A 9,520-nucleotide genomic window follows, 5' to 3' on the forward strand; every position below is an offset into this window, starting at 1 on the left:
TGCTGTTCCATGTGTCAGTTCATGCTGTTCCATGTGTCATGGAATCCTTGCATTCTGGTCATCAGAAAAAGTTTGAGCTCCTTGTGACTTTGTTTTGTGAAATGCTTTTTCATCATTTCTTCATGTTCCTCACACTCCCAGTTTCATTTATTGCTTAAATTCTTCAGATTTCAATTTTGGTTGGTTTGAAGCTATTTGTGTCCCATAAAAGCCATATCCTTTAATCCTCATTTAATATTGCTGGGTGGGTCTTTTTGATTATCTCCGTGGAGATGTGATCCATCCAATTGTGGGTGGTAGCCTTTGACTGAGTGGTTTCCATGGAGATGTGTCTTTACCCATTCAAGGTGTGGGGTTGCTTACTGGAGTCCTTTAAGAAGGGACAGTTTTGGAAAAAACCTTTAGAGCCACCAGAACCAACAGAGCCAACAGAATGGACAGAGCCCCAGGGAAGTCGAGGAAACCTGGAGAGAAAGCTAGCAGACCTTGCCATGTACCTGATTGTCGTCAGCTTTCTTGAACCAAGGTGTCTCCATAGCCTTGCCTTACTGTGGACATTTTCATGGCTTTAGAAGTATAAGCTTGCAACTTAATAAATTCCCTTTTTTAAAAGTCACTCTGTTTCAAGTATAATGTGTTACAGCAGCTTTTACAAACTAGAACAGGAGCTGTCCCTGACTCTCTGTTACACTCATAGCAGTCTGCGCTCTCTCTCTCCTTCCTCCTCCTCCCTTACTCTCTTCCTTCCTTTTCAAGTGGATAACTGTGTGTTTGTTCACGATATTACGTTATGGAATGACATCTGCTTTCTCACTAATCTGTAACCCCAAGAGTATAAAGACTCTGGTGTCTTCATCAGTGGGAACGCAGAGTCTGGCATAGATCAGGGAATCATGAAAACAGGAGGGAGGGAATAAATGAATATGGAGAGCCTCCTTCTTCCCTCCAATCTAATTTGGAGGAAATACCCCAATGTCACAATGGACAGAGCTCTCCAGAATTTCCCAGAGTTAGATCTTCAAATGTCAGACCTGGCAGATAGAGAACAAGCACCATACCTGGAGTCAAAGGGTCTGGATTTAAGACATGGCTCCCCGTCTTCCCTACTCAGTGAGAAAGCCAAATTCTCTGCGCCTCTGTCTACTCTTGTGGAAAACAAAGAAGGTGGATGAGCTGTTCTCTGAGGTTTCTGAGGTCCCCATATTTGTGATTCTAGTATCACCTGGCAGAGTCCCTCCTATTATGGGCAAACCACAGAGGCAGTTGAGAAGAAGCAGCAGTGAATGGAATCCTAAGAAGACCCAACCCACCTTCATAAGTGGCGAGCTGGGGCCCTGAGGTCCTCAGAATGCATAGGGCTGCTGAAGCAGGCTTACTTGTGTCATAAGGCCAGAGATGGAGAAGCCTGGGGCCTGGGTCAGATCTGTAGGCAACAGCAGGGACCATGTAGCTTCCCATCAGGGGTCTCCAGGGATCCAGGCATTGTTTCCTTCATAGCTCCTCCCCTGAGTTGGCACACCAGTCACCTTAAAGGATTAGCAAACACAAGGACAAAGAGGTGTGGCTCATAAAAAATGAATTTGCTCAGACGGAAAGCTCCATGAGTTCTCAAATCTCTATAAACATGCTGTAATTAGGTAGTACAATGGTTAATTAATTTAATGCAGATAATTGCAACTTAATGCACATCGACAAAACAATTTAAAGTCTGGATACACACCAATGGCTTCTGATTTGCCAGGAATGTTTTCAAGATAAAGAGGTCTGCTCTGCACTTTAATGGGTGAGCTGTTTTGTATTTCAGAGCACAAGGGGAGTTCTTTCAGGCATCAACTTGCTAACAGTGAATTCATGTCTTCTTTTAGACTCAACCAACACCATAGGTTGATAATGAGCAAGAGATCATTCACTAGAATGAAGACTCCACAAATTCATGAAGATATATGTACTCATGTAATATATACTTAGCACACAGAAAGGATCAGCTTTGAAATATATCTTGTGGGTTTACAAAGTTAAAGTTAGTCTTAATAAAAATAGGAAGCCAGTTCTTAGAATCTATACAGAATGCTGTCAGGGAAGTCAAGTAGCTGCCAGGGGCAAGGGATTACACAGTGCAGTGGTGAGGAAACTGCTTCCTCAGGAAGAGGAGATATTCAGAGCCATGTAAGTGGGGGAATTCCTAGGACCACAAACACAGGCTAAAGATGAGACTCAGGCTCAGAAAGAACCAAGGAAGCCCCTATGTTTTGGCCTGAAGCTGTTTTTCAAATTCATTGTACAGATAAACTCTGAAGGAGAGCACTTGCATAGGTCAATCTGCAAAGACTGAGAAAGACATTTTCTTTTGCTTCATGCTTCTTTCTTTTTTTCTTTTTTTCTTTTTTTGTTAGCTCCTGTCATTCAAGAAAAACACTATCATTGCATGAGCTGGACACAAGCTTCAGGATGCCTCAGAATACAAATTCCAGCAATAGCACATTAAAATGTTAAAATTTCCAGATTTAAAAAAAAGGTTTACAAGACGTGAAAAGGAAGCAATGGCCCAGGCAAAAAGACTCAAGCATTAGAACTATCAATGAGGACGACCAGACTTGCTACATACAAGACAGAGACTTTAAGAAAATATAATTAAACAGATAAAGGAAAATTTAGACAAAGAACTAAAGGAAACCAGGAAAATGATAGATGAATACAAAGAGAATATCAGTAAAAATATGGAAGCTATGAAAAGGAACCAAATAGAGTTGGCAATAAAAGAAATAAAAATTAAAAATTCCATAGAGGTTCAATAGCAGATTAGAGCTGGCAAGAGAAAGAATCAGTGAACTTGAAGACAAGACAACTGAAATCATTCAGTCAGAGGAGCAGAAAGAAGAATGAAAAAAAGTGAACCGGGCCTGAGGAATCTGTGGAACATCATCAAGCATGCAAATATATGCATTGTGGGAGTCATAGAAGGAGAAGAAAGTGAGAAAGGGACAGAGAATGTTCAAAGAAATGATGGCTGACAACTTTCCAAACTTAATGAAAGACATGTATGCACATATCCAAGATGCTCAACAAGCTTCAGGCAACCTATATAAAGAAATAGACCCGTGATGCTGAAAACCAAAGATAAAGGGAGAACTCTGAAACCCACAGGAGAGGAGAAATGTGTCACATACAAGAGATCTTCAATAAGACAGTGCCAATTTCTCATCCAAAACTGTGGAGGCAATACAGCAGAGTGATGATACATTTAACCTGTTGAAAGCAAAAAATTGACAACCAAGAATTCTATTACTGGCAAAACTCTTTTTAAAATGAAGGAAAGATCAGCTCTATAACTAATTGTAGCAGTGTGCTCTGAAATTTTTTGCTTTTTAAGTATATGCTATTTTTCACAACAAAAAAAGGCAAAAACAAGAAAAATGAAGATAACTGAAACCCAGAGGTACCAGTCTCTCCAAGAACATCAACCATTTTCATTCCCCTACCCTAAAAGGGCAACACCCTTTCCAGCACAAAGAACTAAAATGGTCATTGCTCAGATATCCCTAAGGATCGAGAGAGTGGTTTCACTGAGGGAGGAGGTGTAACTGAGAAATTAGGGTTTGGCAACTGATTTTGACTACTGACTGAACATATGAGGGTATTTCTTTTTAGTTTCTCATGCATTGGAATAGCTAGAGGGAAAGGCCTGAAATTGTTGAGCTGTGGTCCAGCAGTTTGATCTTTGATAATGGTTGTATAACGGTATAGCTTTTGTCATGTGACTGTGTGACTGTTGACATTGGCTTTGCCAGGTGTATGGGTAAATGAGCAATAAAATAAAGAGAATATATATATATAATATATAGTATATATATAATATGGGGAAATAAGGGTATGGGATGTTTTGTGTGTTCTTTTTCTTTTTCTTTCTTTATTTGGAGTAATGAAAATGTTCTAAAGTTGATTGTGGCATTGATTGCATAACTATATGATGATGCTGTAAGCCACTGATTATATACTTTGGATGGCTTATATTGTGTGGCTATATCTCAATAAAATTACATTAAAAATGAGAGAGAGATTAAAATATTTCCATATAAATAGAAGCCGATGGAATTCGTCACCACCAGACTAGTCCTACAAGAGATGCTAAAGAGAGCTCCACAGGTTAAAAGAAAATGACAATCAGCAATATATCAAAGCTACATGAAACAATAAAGATCTTGCATGAAGGTCACAACATGGGTAAACGTAAATGCCGGTATTATTGCATTTTTTATTTGTAACTTCACTTTTTACTCCCTATAGGATCTAAAAGGCAAATGCATAAAATGTAATGATAAGTCAGTGGTTTTGAACTCATAATTTGTCAACATAATTTGTGGTGAGAACCATATAAATGGGGGGAGGGTGGAAGGATATGGTTTGTGTTCACTGAAGTTAAGCTAGCATCAAAGCTAATGGCATTATTGTAGATTTAGATGCTAAATTTAAACCCCATGGTAACTGCAAAGAAAATACGGAGAATATGCAAGCTCATAGAGACAGAAATTACAGTTCAAATTGATAGAGATGGGAGCAGGGAGAATGGGGAGTTAAAGCATAACAGATATAGGGTTTCTGTTTGGAGAAATGGGGAAGTTTTAGTAATGGAAGGTGGCGAGGGCACCACAATACTGCGAATGTATTGGCTGGTATGCCTGGGAGCGGCTGGAATGGGAAAATCTATGTTGTTCTCACAATTAAAAGAAAAGAATGGGCAAGCAATTAAAGAGACAATGACAATGTCAATGGAGGAGAAAAGGCACAAGATATGCCAAAAATTGGAATATAGAATGCGTTAGATAAAGTTAAATTTCTTGAACTTTAACTGCACTTAAGGTGATTACATAATCGAATATCTTTGTTTTTAGGAAATGTTCATGGTAGTATTAAATGTTCAAGGAGCACAATGTATGCAATCAATACTCAAGTTTTCAGAAACTATATATCTATTTATCTATCTATATTTATATAGATAGATAGATAGAGAGATGAATAGATGATAGAATGATGTGGAAAATGTTAAAATTTGTGGATCCATGTATCTGGAAAAGTAAGGACATGTTGGAATTCTCTGTACGGGGTTTGTATTATTTTGGCAACTTTCCTATAACTGAAAATATTTCAATATAAAAAGTGAAAAGATAAAAAGAGAGAGGCTATGCAAATGACGTTGTGGATGGACACCGTGCCTGGGCATACACATGACCCGACAGAGGAGTCCCTAGGACAGGTGACCCCTGACTGCAATGGTGGTGACAGAGGGAGGCGGTCTGGAGGGGATGACCTTCAACTGGGCCTTGGAGGATGAGAAGGGTTTGGCCAGACACGAATGAAGATGAAATGGAGTTGAAAATGGAGATCAAAAAACAAAAAATGAGATGAAAGGAAGTTGGGCTTTGAGAAACTTGAAGGAGGCATGGGGTAGTAGAGATTTACCAGGGAATCGGCGTGTGATTCACAGAGGAACCTGAATGCTCTGCTGTGGGAGATGGGAAGGTGTCATTGCAGTTTGGGGACTACGAAATGAGTGCTCTGAAGAACAGAAATCTCTCTTGGAAACAAAATGTCGGACAGTTGAGTTCAAGGGGAATTTAAGGAGGAAGAAATAGCCACAGTGCCCTTTCGATGCCTCCTTCCCTTCTCAGGTTCAGCTTCTGCAATTTTGGGACCATAAAACTTGGGTGACAGAGTTGCTGTAAAGTTCTTTTAAAATATGTATTATGCACACTGTAAGTGTGCCCAGAACTGGGCAGATAGAAAATGCTCAGCAAATAGCAGTGCCTCACCCTTTCCTGCTTGTACTCATGAGAAAAGTGCTGGGCTACACCCCTGCTGCCTTAGCTGCCAGGATATTGCAGGACTGCTGACAAGCTTCTTTTTTCTTTTAATAGTGACCATTTTTATTTCTTTTAGTCTCTAGTGTCATGGAGTAGCTAGAAAGACAAACCCAAAATTGTGGAACAGCAACCCATACCAAACCCTGAAATCTGCTCTGTAATCATTTGCTACGGCATGCTTTGAAATTCATTGCTTCTCTGGATATATGCCATACTTCACAGTAGAAAAATAAATTAAAAAATAATAATAATAAAGGTGGAGAAAGGGATTGTGGTCTAGTTCATTTGTTTCTAGCATGTGCTTATCTTCCGGTCCGGTCCATTCATTTAGGCCCTTTCTTTGATTGTCTTCTTTCTATTGTCTTTCATTTTGATTTTGTGTGTTTCTTGAATCTTAAGGAGGAACCACGGATTACTGAGTTTCTTTTCTAAAATCTGTGGTGGAGCTTTGTTCAAAGACGGTCTACTCCAGCGAGGGAGAAGGGAGCGCTGTGAACAATGCAATGATCCACAAACTGGGCCACACCGAGGAAAGGTAGCTGTCCTGAAGCTTTCGGTGGCGGATGTTGTGAAAAATGAAATAAATACAAAACAGGGGAATGGTGGTGGTCAGGCCGGTTTGCTTTCTAGCACCCTGTTGGAACAGGGAGATAAAGAAGACTTATCCGAAATGAACTGCTCCAAGTTTAGGTCTCTTTTTCTTGTTTGTTTGTTTTGGGTCCCATTTCCCACAAGTCTTGGCCAGGGGAAGGAGACAGAGACACCAGTCAGATTTCCGGGTGTGGAACTGGAAACCGTTTCTCTTTTGGAAGTTTTTTAAGGTGTCAAAAGTCTCTAGAGTGCTGGCAGAACAGAGAAACCCAGCTGCTAAATTCAGTCCAGCAGCTGCAAAAGGCTCAATTACCTGGCTCACCTGCTTGCTGGGGCTCCAGAGCTTTGGCGTTCATCCTGGACAGTCACCAAATTGTTACCGGATAAAGGCTGTGGATTATTTTGCCCAACATGCTCAATAAAGAATTCCAGAGACACCAAGGCTTCAAAGAGAGAAAGAATTTATTACTAGGCATGTAGAAGGAGAGCAGATGGCCTAGCGGCCCAAAATCTGTCTCCCAGACTTTAGGGTTATTCAAGGTTCTTAAGGATCTTAGCTAGGGGAGGGGAGGTCAGACAAACTTCATTTTAGCAACTAAAAAGTAGTGATGCGTGGAGATGCCAAGTGATGTTTTTCCTTATGCTGAGGAATACACACCTAAACATGACACTTCTTACATTGTCCCACAGGGTGGGACACGGGCCCACCCTGACAAGCATCTAATTTATTTATAAGTTTATCTAATTCACGGGTATGAAAAGTCAGCTTGCATGCAACTAAAATGTTCAGTCTCTTTTTCTAGATTACTATGCTAGGAGGATGACTTCTCTTTGGGGCAAGATTAGAAATCAAACATATTTTGCACACAACTCCTTAGGGTGTCTTGCTGGTGACAGCGATTGTGACATTTTCCATCTCTCTTTAAATGACCTGGCTCCAGCAAAATAAGCTGTGCCAGTTGCTCTTAGCTTTGTGACCTTGAGAAAATCACTTAAACCCCGTGAGCTTCTAGATCTTTAAAGGGGGATAATTTTCTCCCATTCCGCAAAAAGACTTGTGAAGATGAAAAGAGAATGCTTGCAACTATTTTGGCCAATTGTAAGGTGCTGAGCAGATGTCTGTTGCTACCATTATTAATATAATTTTGGCATTATCAGAAATATGTGAAAGCTTATGGATAGATGCTGCAGCCAAATTTTGATAAGTGCTTTCCAGAAAACTATGGAAATTTTAGTTCAAATCACAGGAAGTTCTTAGATTGCCTCTCAGTTATAGCCAGGTAACAGCTAGTAAGTCCGTTTTAAAAACTAACCAGAAAAGAGTGAAATTAGTTGATTTCTTCATTCATTGAATGGATTGATTCAACGTCCAAGGCTGCAGTAGACAACTTTAATCTCTCCGCAAATGTGTCTGCTACAAAGGGGAATGGGATGTTGAAAGTGGGCAGAGTTGTGCTGTATGCTGCTTTTCATACCAGTCGTGGAGTAGACAGATACCACGTGAGAGCCAGCTACAGGCTGATGGAAGAAACAGAAGAAAGTTTGCATCTCTCTTATTCTCTCTCCCTTCATCCAACTCCTTAAAGCCCACAGGCACCTCATTCATTCCCAGCTACTTCCAATTATTTCCAGAAATTCAATCGGGGAGGAAAAGAAGCGACATCATGCTCTGCTGGGGTGTGGCCCTTGCTTATTGACTTAATATGCCCCCTCCTTAAAAAAAAGCTTATTTGTGTTCATCCTGCAGTATTTCTTTGCCTCAATATCTATTGTCTTTGTCATGGGGAGGGGTGGGGCAAACGTCTCTGATTAACTTTCCTTGGTCCTGCACCACAGCTCATTTTACTATAGCTTTCCAGAGTTCAAGTCTAAACCTTCCCACCTGATTGTCAGTGTTAATCTGGTTATAGACTGGGTTCTCCAGATGCAGACTCTGGAACAGAGTTTTGGGTACAAGGAAGAGGGAGGAAGCAGTATTGGATGGAGGGAGAAGTTGCACTGCAGTGCAGGCTCAACAAGGCCTGGCCGAACCAGTGGGGGCTCTGCACTGAGTAACACGCCATTGGGAAGAAGTGGCCAGACCTGTTGACATTTGCCTTACCCAGTCACCAGACATGGGTTGCTCTGGGAAGGACAAAGAACCTTTCCGAAGCTGATGAACCCCTAAAGATGCTGGCGGTGGGCGGCTGTCTGCTGACTACACCCAGCGTGGTTGGCAGCATGATCTCCTTGAAGACGGGTCAGGGCAGCATATCTCCTTCTCCACCAGGGTCTTCTCCTTTTGTCAATTGCATCCACTTCTCCACACACATTCAGAGAGCAGGTCATCTAGGATTCTGGTGGGCTGTCTTCCTCAAAAACTTAGAAAAGGAAGATATAAAGGATAAATAAGCCACTGCTACTGCAGTTGGTCTCTAGTCATAATTGATGATCATTTGTCCCCCTTCTCTACTATTCATTCTAAATTCTCCTCACCTTCAGTTGCCATCTCCACTGATCTGAGCCCCTTCTCAGGCCAGCGTTGTTGTACCTGTGCATGTACAGTCACAATTAACAAGGGAATACTAAGAGGGACCCAGTTGGATCATCTAGGTTATGTTTTGTGTCCCATCGTAAGATACCAGTCCACCTCCTTCTTACAATCAGGGTCAACTAATCCTACCTGCTAATCCTGACTTCTCTTCTTGCCTGATGTCCCCTCAACATAAGGAATTTAAGGTGCTCAGGCAGCAACCATAACATACCATCAATAGGACTCTTGCAATGTCCCCTTGAGACCATGTGCTCCTTCTGGGGACCACGACCTCTAACCTTGCAGAGCTCAAGTTGCAAGGATGAGAAGTAGGGTCTGCTGGTGGATCCCTAGGACTTGATGGAAAGTGAAGCCACTCCCACCTCTACTAGTTGATGTCTAGACCCCTGTATTCTTTCACTTGGGGACACAGATGCATAGAATGACCTTTGATCTGCCCATATATTACATCCTGGAGGATGGTACCCTATCCTGGCAGAGTGTTGCCTCTTAGATGGCGCGTCAGCTGGGGCTCCAACAGGTAGTCCCAATGCTCTAG

The 9,520-nt window shown here is 41.4% G+C and overlaps 1 long non-coding RNA gene across 1 annotated transcript; it reads right to left on the minus strand.

The window, feature by feature from the left end:
* Nucleotides 1-1,203: 1,203 nt before the first annotated feature.
* LOC143655243 (uncharacterized) lies at nucleotides 1,204-8,182 on the minus strand. Its single transcript, XR_013162129.1, has 3 exons — nucleotides 7,763-8,182; nucleotides 6,772-6,892; nucleotides 1,204-1,526 (listed from the first exon to the last, which is right to left on the minus strand). It is a non-coding gene; the product is annotated as an uncharacterized LOC143655243 (long non-coding RNA).
* Between the last annotated feature and the right edge of the window lie 1,338 nt (nucleotides 8,183-9,520).

This window comes from Tamandua tetradactyla, chromosome 14, assembly GCF_023851605.1.
Source record: "Tamandua tetradactyla isolate mTamTet1 chromosome 14, mTamTet1.pri, whole genome shotgun sequence".
NCBI classification, from domain to species: Eukaryota; Metazoa; Chordata; class Mammalia; order Pilosa; family Myrmecophagidae; genus Tamandua; species Tamandua tetradactyla.